Source organism: Ischnura elegans, chromosome 7 (genome assembly GCF_921293095.1).
Source record: "Ischnura elegans chromosome 7, ioIscEleg1.1, whole genome shotgun sequence".
NCBI lineage: Eukaryota > Metazoa > Arthropoda > Insecta > Odonata > Coenagrionidae > Ischnura > Ischnura elegans.
This window is the reverse complement of record NC_060252.1, coordinates 7,500,625-7,514,216: the sequence shown is the minus strand read 5'-3', so window position 1 is coordinate 7,514,216 and position 13,592 is coordinate 7,500,625. Positions and strand designations below refer to the sequence as shown.

Below are 13,592 nucleotides of genomic sequence, written 5' to 3'. Positions count from 1 at the left end.
TTGACAACATTTTACTATCGTCAGTTGACAATTAACCTAAATAAAGTGAACATATTCGAAAGCATCCATCAAGGTGCAATTACATTGGGCATATATTAAGTGCATAACAATATTTTAATTCATTCGAATGTATGCAAATAGGCAATTCGTTAACATTGTTAATCCATTTTTGGTAATGATAATATGACATTGTTACACAAAAAGATTAGGAACATGAATTTTTCAGGCTAAAGTTCAGGTTTGGAAGAGGAGAATATGGGTTGTATATTAAATATATAATGCTGTCGATTATAAATAACTTACACTAGGCAGGCCTTCGGACATCGTGACAATGAGTCCATATTATGGCGTTAGATAAATTAAGGGGTGCATGTTGAGGTATTTAGTTAGGTAGGGCTTAAATAATAGATTGGATAACAATGGATGAATGTGATTTTATGAATAATTATAATAGTATTGGTAATGCTTGATCAGTATAAATTGTTTTAATAATGTACCTAGGTATTTTTGATAACCATAGGGGTGTTTTGGGGGCATAAACATCCCCCATATTTTTTACCCTGGAGGTGACTACCTGCAACGCATCTGCTGAGAAGACCACAAGCCATCCAGCACTCCCATTTTCTCATTATGTTGTTACATTTCATTAGGTCTTCCAGTAGTCAACGAATTGTTGTAATGCTGAAAGATTATTTCATTGTTGAGTAGCTGAAAAGTTTGTAACGAGTGTATCGTTGTCTGATACCTCCAAAGCGACGACAAAAGAGTGTCACTGCAGGAACACTACATAACACCCAAACTCTTCATACCTTTCTGGCTATGTGGCTGACTGAAAACTCAGCAGCGATCCGCCAGGTCAGTTAAACCATGAAAATTAGAGCCTCATTTGCATAGTTAATTTGCATTGTGTTTTTTAAATATATAACACTGTTAGGCAGTAAGATGGAGGGGAAAGGGGCTTTGGGATATCAGCCTCGAACATATATACATATAAGATGAAAATATTCCAGGTTTGGCTCACACAATACAAGACAATTTAATACAAATCCTAATTCTGAGGAAGGTGGTAGATGCCCTTGAAAATTTATTTTCATCTTTAAGAGTGTATTTTACTGTGTATGCCCAACCTTGGATATTTTTGTGTTATACACCTCATAAAGGAATTTCCAGAAGTATTTATACATATAATACACATTAGTAAGCAGGGGTAGATCCAGGATTTCTTTCTGGGGGGAGGGGCAAAAGCGCGACGGTGTCCAGGATTTTGTTCTGGGGGGCACAAGGATACTCCGTAATACAAAGAGAACGCAATGATAATGGGACCGTATTCAAAATATTGCAAATTTTTTTCAAGGGTCTGGGGGGGCACTAGCCCCCATGCCCCCCTCTAGATCCGCCTATGATGGTAATTTATTAGTTATATTTATATATTGTCACTTCTTAGTAGGGTAAGGTAGCTACCCCAAAAAACCAGATGCAGTAAGATCCAGTATTATATGTACATATATATTTGAGTGCAGCAAGAGCAAACTCACATGGTCACTAAGTGTAATACATCGCTCTCGCCGGTGTTCCCGAGACAATGCCTGGGCGTAGGAATGTCTGGGCGGCATTTCGCAGTCCAAACGTCATGTATAGGAATTCGAACAGGCCGAAAGGTGTTGTAAAGGCTGTTATCGGGATGTCCACTGTGACATTCGTAATACTACTCAAAGCACTCAAGTTGAGTAGCAACTACTCGCCCCTCATTATCGAGTACTCACACATCCCTATATATATATACAGGGTGTCCCATTTTAAGTTCCCACCCCGAATATCTCGAAATCTGAGCAAAATGAGAAAAAATGTTTCAGATAAAAGTTATAGGGTTAACAGGGGGACATACGATGGTGATATTGAAAATGACCTTGAAGTCGATTTTCAAGGTCAAAGTAGGGGTAACTTCCATTTCTTAAATGGAAAGCCATATTTTTTATTGCAGGATCGTGTTCTACGGAAAAAAATACAAACTTTTTGTTAGAAACTTTTTATTGAAAAATGCATTCCTCCAGAGTTTTCTCATAAACTTCGCTCATGTTGTTATTTGTAGTGTCACATGGATCCTGGTTGTGATTTAGGCATTACTTACCCTCTTCAGAACAGCGAACTGAATTATCATGTGTTGTGCCCGACATTTGACGGCCTCAAGCTTCGTAAATTCTTGAATTTTTTAAGGGAGAGCGAGGTGACCGAGAGAGGTCCTCGCGCAAATCTGGCCCCCACCGCACTGGTTCAATGGGTTCATTTTAATGAGCAGGGGGCTACGGGAGGAACCCTCACGGATCGCGCCGCTCCCGGAACAGAGAAAAACACGGTAGTTTCACAACAACCTAGTATCGGGTATTAGTTTTTGTGGTAAAATAATAGTCTAGTTGTTCTCGTGGTCGTAATTTTCTTCGGTGAAATATTTGTTCAGGTATTACCTTCGTCGTTTCGAACTACTATCGTCGCAAAAAAGGTAGAACGTTGAACTTTAAGCATTAGTATAAAATCCTATCGAAGCTTGATAGGGTATCGTCATATTTCTGCTTACTAATTGTTTATTCAACTACAACAATGAATCGTGGAACATTGTTTAAACGTAAACATTTAGCTTCTACGGTCGAAAGAGTGAGAAGGACCACGCGAACAAACAATGAAAACAGCGACACGGTCGTCTCCTTCATCTCATCACGGGAAAAATATTTGATTGGTTATTTTCATTGTAATTTTTACAGACAGAGCAACATCTTCACATTACGGATAACTTTTTAAAAACAAATGTTACCCATTCCTTTATTTTAAAAATGGCCGAAAGGTAGATTTCAATTTCCGAGGTGTGCAGATGAAAATGAATATCGCAGTTACATATGAAATATGTGAAAAAAGTTCTAAACTTTTCATGTAAGGAAATTTTTATAATTCCTCTTTTTTTAAATAAACCAAAAGGACGGAAATCACCTCGTGGCTATGCAGGATACTAAAATGACGATTTTCGCCTTTTTGGTTTTATTTTAAGTAAGAAGAACAATATTTGTGTATTGAAAGAAGACAATTTCCCACCATTGATTTGTAAGGTTGCAATAATTAAAGAAATTCACCCAGGCCCACACGGTTTAGTGAGAATGGTGACCGTACAAACCCCATCAGGACAATTTAAGAGACCAATCTCCGAACTGTATTTTGCCCACTTCAAATAAGTTACAAGTTATTTTATGTAATTCTTTTCAGGAAAAATTGTTAACATTTTTCAGCGGTCGAAAATACATTTCCTAACATGAGAGGTTTAGAACTTTTTTCTCATATTTCATGTGTAACTGCGATATTCATTTTCGTCTCCACATCGGAATGTGAAATCTACCTTTCGGCCATTTTTAAAATAAAGGAATGGGTAACATTAAATTTTAAAAAGCTATTCGTAGTGTGAAGATGTTGCTCTGTCTATAAAAATTACAATGAAAATAACCAATCAAATATTATGCCTGTGACGAGATGAAGGAGACGACCGTGTCGCTGTTTTCATTGTTTGTTCGCGTAGTCTTTTTCACTCTTTCGACCGTAGAAGCTAAATGTTTACGTTTAAACAATGTTCCACGATTCATTGTTGTAGTTGAATAAACAATTTGTAAACAAAAATATGATGAGACCCTATCGAGCTTCGATAGGATTTTATACTAATGCTTTAAGTTCAGCGTTCTGATAGTAGATCTACACGCAGAGAGCTTTTCATCAATTTTCTTGTGAAATGGGGGATTACACACCTCAAGAGATCGTTGAAATAAACAAAGTCGTCGGGGCGTATGACAACAATTATAAAGCTGCTGAAGACCTCCACGCAAAGGTGCATTGGCCAGAATGGACACGCAATTGAGCATTTGATGTGAGAATAAGACCTAACCAAACGCATTTTTCAATAAAAAGTTTCCAACAAAAAGTTTGTATTTTTTTCCGTAGAACACGATCCTGCAATAAAAAATATGGCTTTCCATTTAAGAAATGGAAGTTACCCCTACTTTGACCTTGAAAATCGACTTCAAGGTCATTTTCAATATCACCATCGAATGTCCCCCTGTTAACCCTATAACTTTTATCTGAAACATTTTTTCTCATTTTGCTCAGATTTCGAGATATTCGGGGTGGGAACTTAAAATGGGACACCCTGTATATGTCCTAAGGTGGCATACCCATATGTATCTCTGTGAATCATATATCATACGCACATTTCCACCATATTCTCCCATGCGTTCATGCTTACCCCCATTCGGTTGATCTACAATTAGTTTTCCCTCAAGTGCAGACAGGTGGTCTGGGGTCCCATAGACATCTCATTGGGATACACCATGGAGGCTGAGTCTATGGTCTATATTTTTTGTTTGGATCAGGAGGTGGGGGAAGGGAAAAAGGAAGGAGTGCGATTATGGAGACTAGCAACGAGGGGCAGAGGAAGGATGGAACAATCTTGTGCCTGCAACGTGACCAATGATTCACACAATCTTTAGATTTGATGTTTCTGGAGAAAGGGAAGACCGAGCTATGTGAAGAATGATCCGCATTTTCTCTGGATTTGTGTGCAAACGAAAATCATAAGTATGTTAGACACCATTTGTTTTTAATTTAAATTATTTCCAGATACCCCTGAAAACAGAAATTTACGGCCTTTTCATCAAGGGTTCAAATGACCATCAATATATGACACATGTTGTCATGCATAGGATAGAGGCCTAGGAACTATTGATTTGGCAGCAAAGAGTTTTTACGGTGCTGACGCTAAGGCTGGTAATGGGGACGCATGTGCGGCTCGAGTTGACTACATATATAACTGTGCCAATTAAGGTTGGCCACTCTTCTAAAAAAATGGAAAATTCAGAGAAAAACATGGAATTCCATTTTGTTTTAAAATGTAATGGTATGACAGGGAAAATGGCTGAAGTCCTGATATGGCATATTTGCCTGTAAAGTCAACTGTTAAGTTAACCTCATCATGATCATCTTTGATATTTGAACATCCTATTGCCAGCATATAATAAGGGGAAGTGTGGGTTCCAAGTGGGTATCCTAATGCTCTTGGTTGCTGGCCAAAGGGTTTTAGCTTCAGATCCCAGCTGAAGCTTTTGGACAGCCACGAATGAAATCCTGGAAGTGCCATGGGGCCTTGGGAAATAAACTGCTCCTGCAACCCTGAATGCGTGATATTCAAATTCCTGTGGATAAGTCTAGGGCATGCTCTACCCTCACCTATCCAAACCAACTGAGGTTAAAACAGGCTGTCCAGCATCCGGGAAAATAGGGAATTCTGCATGAATTTTTAAGCCGTGGAAATATGCATAAATTATTCATGAAATTTTGCTCCAATCAGGAATTTCAAAATCTTTTATTTCTAATTCATTTCACATAAGATTTTGACAGTACAACTCTCATTTTTGGCGTAAAATGTGTTTGTCATAATTACGTAGCTAATTTGAATGTTTAAAGCTGCATGGAAACGTGGAATGTCAGACAAGAAAACAGAATTGAAATTTCTACCACTGTTGACTCAATTAAGATTCAAAAATACGAAGAATGGAATGCCAGGTGACGGCAGCATCTATTGATTAGTTCGAAGCAGCGTCTTGGCTTGTATTGAATAAATTTAATTTCTAAATTCAATGTGTGATAATTAACCTATTCCTTGTCCTTGTAAATACAGAAATATAATATTATTTAAAAGTGTCAAAGTAATTTTGGGTTCTCTAGATTTCTTATCTATTGCAGTAATTACGTAAGATTAACCATGACTTTTGTTTAGTATCCCTGGGAAATCGGATGAATTATGCTTTGTTAGTATTTCTGCTTTGATTGGCTGGGCACCCTGTGAAACCAACTTCAACACCATAATAAAATTCAAGTTTCTCAAGTATCAAAGTCATAGTAAAACCACCAAAACTACGGAAAAAAATTCCACAAGCATATCTTGCGCCACTCCAATGTTAAGGGAAATTTTTTGACCCATAAGCCATTTTAAGACCCACATCACCCACATCCAAAAGCAAAGCTTGGATACATTTTTAATGGTATGAAATAATTTCACTACTTGAAAGCCTGGTTTTGCACAACCAGTTGGAAACTGGTTTTTGAACTTTTGCATTTCATCCAAACAATGTGTCACTCCCCATTTACGGGAAAACACTTTGTGATGGAATTTTGGTTTCTGCAGTTGGATCTATGTATTTTGTTAACCTGTGTGTTATAGGCGGTGATTTGGGTTACCCCATCCTTCCTCTACAAAAGAACATGAGAAAACAGAGGAAAGTCTACGCCATGCAATTAGTAAAGTGAATTAATTATTCATTGTTGTTAATTCAGAATTAATTTGTTACGTTTACTTTCCTCTGGCTAAAGCAGTGTGGTATCTTAGGGCCGTATTTTAAGACGTTCCTAGAGGAACGACTCTTCCTGTGTGACGCGTTACTAGGGGGAAATCAACCTCCAAGCGTTTTTTAAACGTACCTCCTTCTTAGTAGAATCAACTCCATCTACAAGCTTACCGAATTTCTCCCTACTATTTTGAGTATGGATCAGACCACCCTTCTAAATTGTAGGAACTGTTTCAAGGCCTAATATGGCGGAATGCGTTGTTAACCTCCGGATTTTGTCATTTTTTTCCGGACACATTTTGCAGTATGCGATCAAAATTCCATAAAAATTACGCTTTTTTAACGTGATGATATTTATTTGTTTCGTAATATATGCCTGTTATGAGGAAACGTATAAAAAGAACGAAAAAAGCGTTAAGTCTGTAAGTAAACAACCGTTGTTATGAAATGGATGCTGAATTTTCAAGGTATGTGTTGAAAGAGTCGTATATTTATGTTGGACGAATACACTTAAGGGATAGGTAGAATATCATTGAGTACTACTATTCAGAAAGGAATTTCTCCAGAGGTATTGCTTCACAATATGAACCGTAACAGACGTTATTTTACCCTCTGAATGGAGTGAACATTTAAGCAATCGTGTTCTGACGATTCCGTATATGTTAAAACTGCTAATTGCCTTTAGGTTTTATGCCTCCGGGTCATTCCAGGTATGTGGTATTTTTACGCAAGATTTATATTATCGCTTTGATTATGTAACACAGTATTAAATCTCGTTTGTGGCGATCTACCCGGAGTTGCTCAGGGGACGGTGTTGAGAATAATTAAGGTATGATTTCTCCTTAGTTTGGAAATTGTATGAATGAAAATTTTCCATTTGGAGGGGAAGTGTTAAAAGGTATTGAGTTCAAAATATTTGGTAACCGTTACAGAGCATCAGTAATGACCTGGTGGCATTGATACCTCGTTACAAATGTAAACATAAGTTGCCAATTTCAGAGGAAAATACTGCTAGATGTAAGACATCTTTTTATGACAAAGGTTGATTTCCTAGAGTATACGTATTGGGTGGTATCGACTGCACCTATGTTCCGACTGTGAGTTCGGGGGAGAGTTAGGCTAATTGTACGGAAACCGGAATAGATCATATGGTTTTCATTAAACGTAAAGGTATGTAAATGTTTATTTACCAAGTTTATCACAACGTATCTTATGTTGAAATTGGCAGCTTCATCTCAAGGCATATTATGGTTTGAAAATATCAAGCCGTGGTTGCTGAGTAATTCTACTTCTTAATAAATGGGATTCTGCTTATCCCTTTAGTGTATTTTTCTAACTGATACATAAAGCTCTTCCGAAACACACCTCCATACTGTACTGTTCCATTGTAATGGGTCTTGTTTAGTCTTAAATAAAATTATATTATTCCAATGAAAATCCATATAGGTAGTTCCTTCATTTTCCTTTCCTGCCCAAGACTCCCACTTCCTTTGCATGTCCCTTACAATGTATAAATACAGTTAACAACATGAAGATAGGTAGAGTTATCTCTTGTCACGGGTACTTCATTCTCCTAATTTAATACCTTATCTCATTATGTTAGGCCCTTTCAAAGTACCCATTTCATATTTGTAGGGACATACATACAATGGTATGCATAAATAATCATTAATAATGCATGGGTGATAATAATAATTATGCCAATAATAATTATGCCAATGTAATTTCAAGAAATAAATAAAATTAAACAGTTCTATTTTAAAATTATAAATATTTGAACTAACCTTAGCAGAATCACTTTTAATTAAAAAATGGAGTGGTAATCAGCCAGATAATGAAACATGACTGTCTGATGGAAGGGCTGATAGAAGGAAGGAATTACAGAGTAAGGTAATGGAAGGCCTACCCCTGTTATTCATATTCTGAATTGGCTATTAATATCTTACAACATGGAGCAAGTAATCAAGAATGTAAATAAGGAATTCTATGTCAGCAATGGAACACTAGTACATAGGAGAATCAAGTCCGCAGGCATACTCAATCAACCTTCATATTCAGTGACGATTGATATATGTGACTGATACTACTTAAAATATAAAATGGAATTTTTAAAAACTTTGATCCTTTAAAGGCAGTAATGCCTTGAGTAAGCAGTGAAATGACTAATTAGTGGAATTGTTCAAGCATACTACTTGATTAGTATTTAATTATTTTCACTCATGGGTGGTATGAATACACGTCTTTTACAATTTTACATGAAAGCAACTATAAAATTGATAAAGCAGCAATGATTGACCTGGAGGCAGTAATAACTTACACGTTAACATAAATATTACTCACTTAATTTGCTAAACGAAAGTTTTTCCAACCATTAGTTCGTGTTACCTTCACCAACATGTTAAAATTATCCAAAAAATTGCTTCATTTTGAACCTCATACTGCACGTTTGATGTTGACCACTCACTGTATGAAAAGAATGCATACTACATTACATCTTGCCTTTACCTATGTCATCATTTTACCTGAAAAGATTGAAAGAAAGATATACATACATAGGGATTGGGAAATGCAGCTAAATAACATTATACAGGTTCAATTGAATTTAGCTTTATTAAATGAAAATTAAACACATTTACAAAAACAAGAGAAATTTACTAAGGAAGAACAAAGTTGTTGGCTGGCACTGAAATTAAAATCACAAAACACATTTCCGATAGCAAGAAGACGATGCAAAATCTAATGCAAAAAAGGCAAAATTGCTAGTTGGATGTGCAGAATTAGATGAGGAAGAGATGGGATATGGCTTATGAAAGGCAGGAGTAATGAAGGCGGGGAAAAGTTCTCTTCCAGTTACAGAGAGGGCACCATCACCACAGGAAATGGTTCAGGTTAAGGCATAGAAGCAGGCAGCAGAGTTATGGCATCTTTCATGACATCGAGGTATCCAGCAGCCCAGGACAGAGAAGCAGGAGCAGGAGCTGACCAATGTCAAGGAAGAGGAGGAATTCATAGAGGAGTATCTGAAAGCTTGCAAAGAAGTGGCATATAAGCATATGATACATATAAACTCCATGCAATAATACAGGCATAATTAGGTCTCTCAAAGCATGCATTATACCTTAATATCCATATGCAAACACAATGATCATTCACATGCTTTTAATATCTTCATTTGTAATAATTCATTTCAGAGAGCATTGCATGGATTCAATTTTATCACACTGGGTTTCAAAATTGAAAGCCTCCATAAACTGAGCCTAAGGCTAGTACCAGTATTTTAAGTTTGAATTCCCATCACTAATTTGCCTATTCTGCAGAGGCTCAAACTGAAACGTGCATCAAACTTCTAACTACATTTATTTTGTTTTCATTATCCCTAAAATTAGGTAATTGCAATGAATATATTTTCCCTGAATAACCTTTGGCAGATAATCATTTGCTAATGACTTTAAAAACATCAAGATAATGGAGAATTTTAAAATGAAAGCACAAGCAACACCAAGCAAAATATATCATAACAAATACCACACGCTTCAACTTCGCCTCCTCTGTTTGAAGCTGTATGCCTTGGATACACTTCTTAAATTCCTCCTCCATATGGATGATGTTTCCAGCAGCCTTGGCATTGGCAAGTTCCTGCTCCTTAATAGCACAAGCAATCTCCGCTTCCCTCTTCCGGATCCGCTGGATGGCATCCTACTTTTCATTGTAAGATTCCATGAGTCCCAGCCTAGCCTCCATCTCCTTCTCAATGGCCGCTTCCCTGATTAATTATGCCCTTTTTGTACTGCAAGAAGTCCCTGCAGATTGCATCCTCGGAGTGTGTGCTTCCTCTCGATGGTGGTCATTTAACTCAGAGGAAAAATAAGAAAGTATAACGTTGATTAATGAAAATCATGTGACATAATTCCTGGAAATAGCATCAAGTAACTCAACTTAACTTCAACCATGATGATTATATTGGATATGCAATGACATTTTATAAAGGTCACAGAAAAATAACCACACAATACACAAAGGCTAGTATGATGCAGGTCAATTTCTCTTTAACGAAGTTGTATTCCTTTAAGCACAATCATGGTACTGTACACATTTTATATTTTTTGACTGACAGATGCAACATGATAATATTTTACTTGATAATAATCTCAGTGCAACACTAAGGAATTCCCTTTAATAATGATAGGAACATACCCGTTTTTTTAATCAACTTGCCTGATATCTCAGAAATGTTGAGAGGAAGCAAACAATCCAAGGTCCCATCCCTACCCACCGGGGAAACGCTAGGGACCGCCAACGCATCAGAGTCCCCAGCATTCGCCGGAGAGTAGGAGACGGACGGCGAGGCTATTTCCATCTCTGGTGGCAAATCTTCCTTACTGGTGGGTGTCATTGGTCCGCCACCACTCTTCATCATCTCCTGCCTTTCATTCGCCAGCTCTTCCCGTTTCCTCATCTTGATATTATCACAACTCTTCCTCAATTGCTTGGCGGTACGCTGTGAGATAGAAAAATTATCCGTTACATTGAGATTTACGACAAAATATATCACTGGACTTGTAACCAAACCAAAAATAAATATCCATCACTACAGCCACAATTGATAATGCTACACGTACACTACGTATATTCACGAATTTATTTACTTTGCCACCAAATAACAATTACAGCAACTCCGCCACCATTGCGGAGTCGTTTTAATTGTTACCCCTACCCCGCCGCTACAAGCCGAAACCAAAAGCTTCACAATAATAATTCCATTAACATTCCATTAACTTGGAATTATTGTTGTGAAGATTTTGATTTCGGCGCAGGAAAATAAGATTTACTTGTATCGCATGGCGCGAATCACGTCTAATCTTGTATTGGAAATGAAGGGAAATACGTTTCGTGGAAAATCTCTGGCCGCGACATAATCACGAAGGTTTTTTGCAATCTACCACCAAAGTGCACTTTATGAGGATTTCAGCAAAGAATTTAAAAAAAAGTTATAGCTTTTCACCGGTTTTTAAACCCCAAAACCAATGAACTAGCTACGAACCTAGAATGAGCTACGTCGATGTTACCAACAGACTTACACGAGTTATGTTAGATTTTTGTTGAAAATGAGCAAGTTGTCTCGCGAACTGCCGAGCATGGATAGTCGCAATCGCAGAATGGCTCTTCATGAAAATGTCTCCGAATTTATAGATAGTTTTAAAATTATGACTTTGATAAATAGTTAGCGATCAGTCAGCAACCATTTTTCATAATTAATTGTTCATTGAAACAAAAATCTTTTCAACTATCAGACAATGCATTTATCACCATCATACTTCCAAACAAACATACTTACCTTCCGAACAAATTCGTTCGAATTAAATTCGTGCTGCACATTCAACTAGGATCTCGCCTTCTTCGCATTCCATAATGCATCCGTCTTCTTGCTTTCCGACACCTCCAGACGCTAGTTATGACGCCAATCAACAACTTCGTCTCTTCCCTTGTAAGCCTGTCCATCTTGTTGTCCTCCAGTTTTATTAATAGAAGCGATCTTCTTTTTGTTGATGCGTTCTTGCCGCAATGAACTGTGGGCAGCAAACGTCACACAACGCATGACGTAGATATGAGAATTTCAGCGATCAACTCAACACCCACTACTTCGAAGAGGAAGAGTTTGGTGTTGCTGTAGGAACGTTCTTGACTGCGAATAGTAGGTGGAGATACAACTCTTTCTCATCCCACTCCGGCGATAAGAGTATTGTTTAAAAATACGGCCCTTAGTGTCTTCTCATATTCTGTTGATATTCTATGTGCTATTGAGTTGTGCGATGATAAAATTTACCCAAGTTTTGGCTCTTAGTAATTTTGTCCAATTTATGTTGTTTTCCTTCTGTATTATTTTAGTTGTTTCGCTTGATATATGTTTTATGATAATATTTATGATTTAATAATCACGTAATTTAATTATATTTTGAATTTTAATTATCTACCAATTTTTTTATTGAATTTGTTTTGTTTTGTTTTCTCATGACTATCATCAGATAAATGATTTTTACTGCCTTTTTTAAAACAATGAAAATAGTTTTAAATGCATTTTATGTTTTTTTACTATCACTGGAATGTTATTTTGGTGGAAATGACGATGATATTTTATTTTATATCTTTTTTTTATTGTATTTATTTTCACTGCTCTTAAAAGTGTTTTTAAGTGATATGCATTGATAATAGATATTATATGTAAAATAAATAGGTAATTCGATTAATTCATTATAATTAATTTGTTAAAATAAGTTCTTATGCTTGATTTTTTAATTTTAGGATGTCCTAATTTTTGTTAGTACATGCAGAACAAGCTTTAATTAATAAAGATTTGAGGTACTGCGGTTTTTCCATTTTTTTTGCTTATGTCTTTTGTTCAATGCTGTTATTATGTAATCATAATTGTTTTCTCTCGATAAGCTGATCTGCCATCTAAGTATAATTCTTATAGCCATTTTTCAATTGGTTTTCGATGAGAAAGCTTTTTTACATTTTTTATTTATGCATTCATGTTAATGAATTTTGCCTTTGATTGCGTTTATTTTACTGGTGTGAAATACATAATTAATAGTTTGCTTCATTTTATTGAAGTCACACAAATACTCAGCAGAAAGTAGAATATAGTTAACATCATGGTGTGGGTGCAATTATGCAAATTTTATTTAGATATGTGGGGATTAAAAACCAAAAAAATAGAAAAAAGTCCTTTCTCTGTATATTGTTTTCCCAACTTATTGTCTTTGTCGTTTCGCTTCAAATATTACTTGTTTAATTATCATGTACTTTTATGAAATTTTTGTATATCTTTGAATGCATTAATTTTGATAAGAATAATATATCGATGAACATGCCGTATTCTAGGTTCATGGATATGGGAAAATACTTTTTATTAACTACTTTCATTAGCGATATACCAACCGTGAGGGTCTAATGAGGTCACAAGGGTGATCACCCCCGATGTCAAAGGGGGGGCAAAAGATAAACTTGGCTGCAAAGGTATCGAGCGTAATCAATCATTTAAGTTTATTGAGCCACGTGAGGATTCTAAGTTTATAAAATTTGAGATAGAAAAAAAGTGAGTATCTGGATGAAAATGTCATATTCTAGTTTAATGGTCATGGGAAAATAATAGAACTACTTTTATTATGTAAGAAGCAACCGTTAGGATCTAATGAGGTCACAGGGGTGGTGTTCAACGAT

General features: G+C 36.3%; 1 long non-coding RNA gene across 1 annotated transcript; it reads right to left on the bottom strand.

Moving 5' to 3' along the window:
• Window positions 1–8,962: 8,962 nt before the first annotated feature.
• Window positions 8,963–11,968, bottom strand: LOC124161889. The gene is made up of 2 exons (XR_006865419.1): window positions 11,707–11,968; window positions 8,963–10,869 (listed from the first exon to the last, which is right to left on the bottom strand). It is a non-coding gene; the product is annotated as an uncharacterized LOC124161889 (long non-coding RNA).
• Window positions 11,969–13,592: the final 1,624 nt, after the last annotated feature.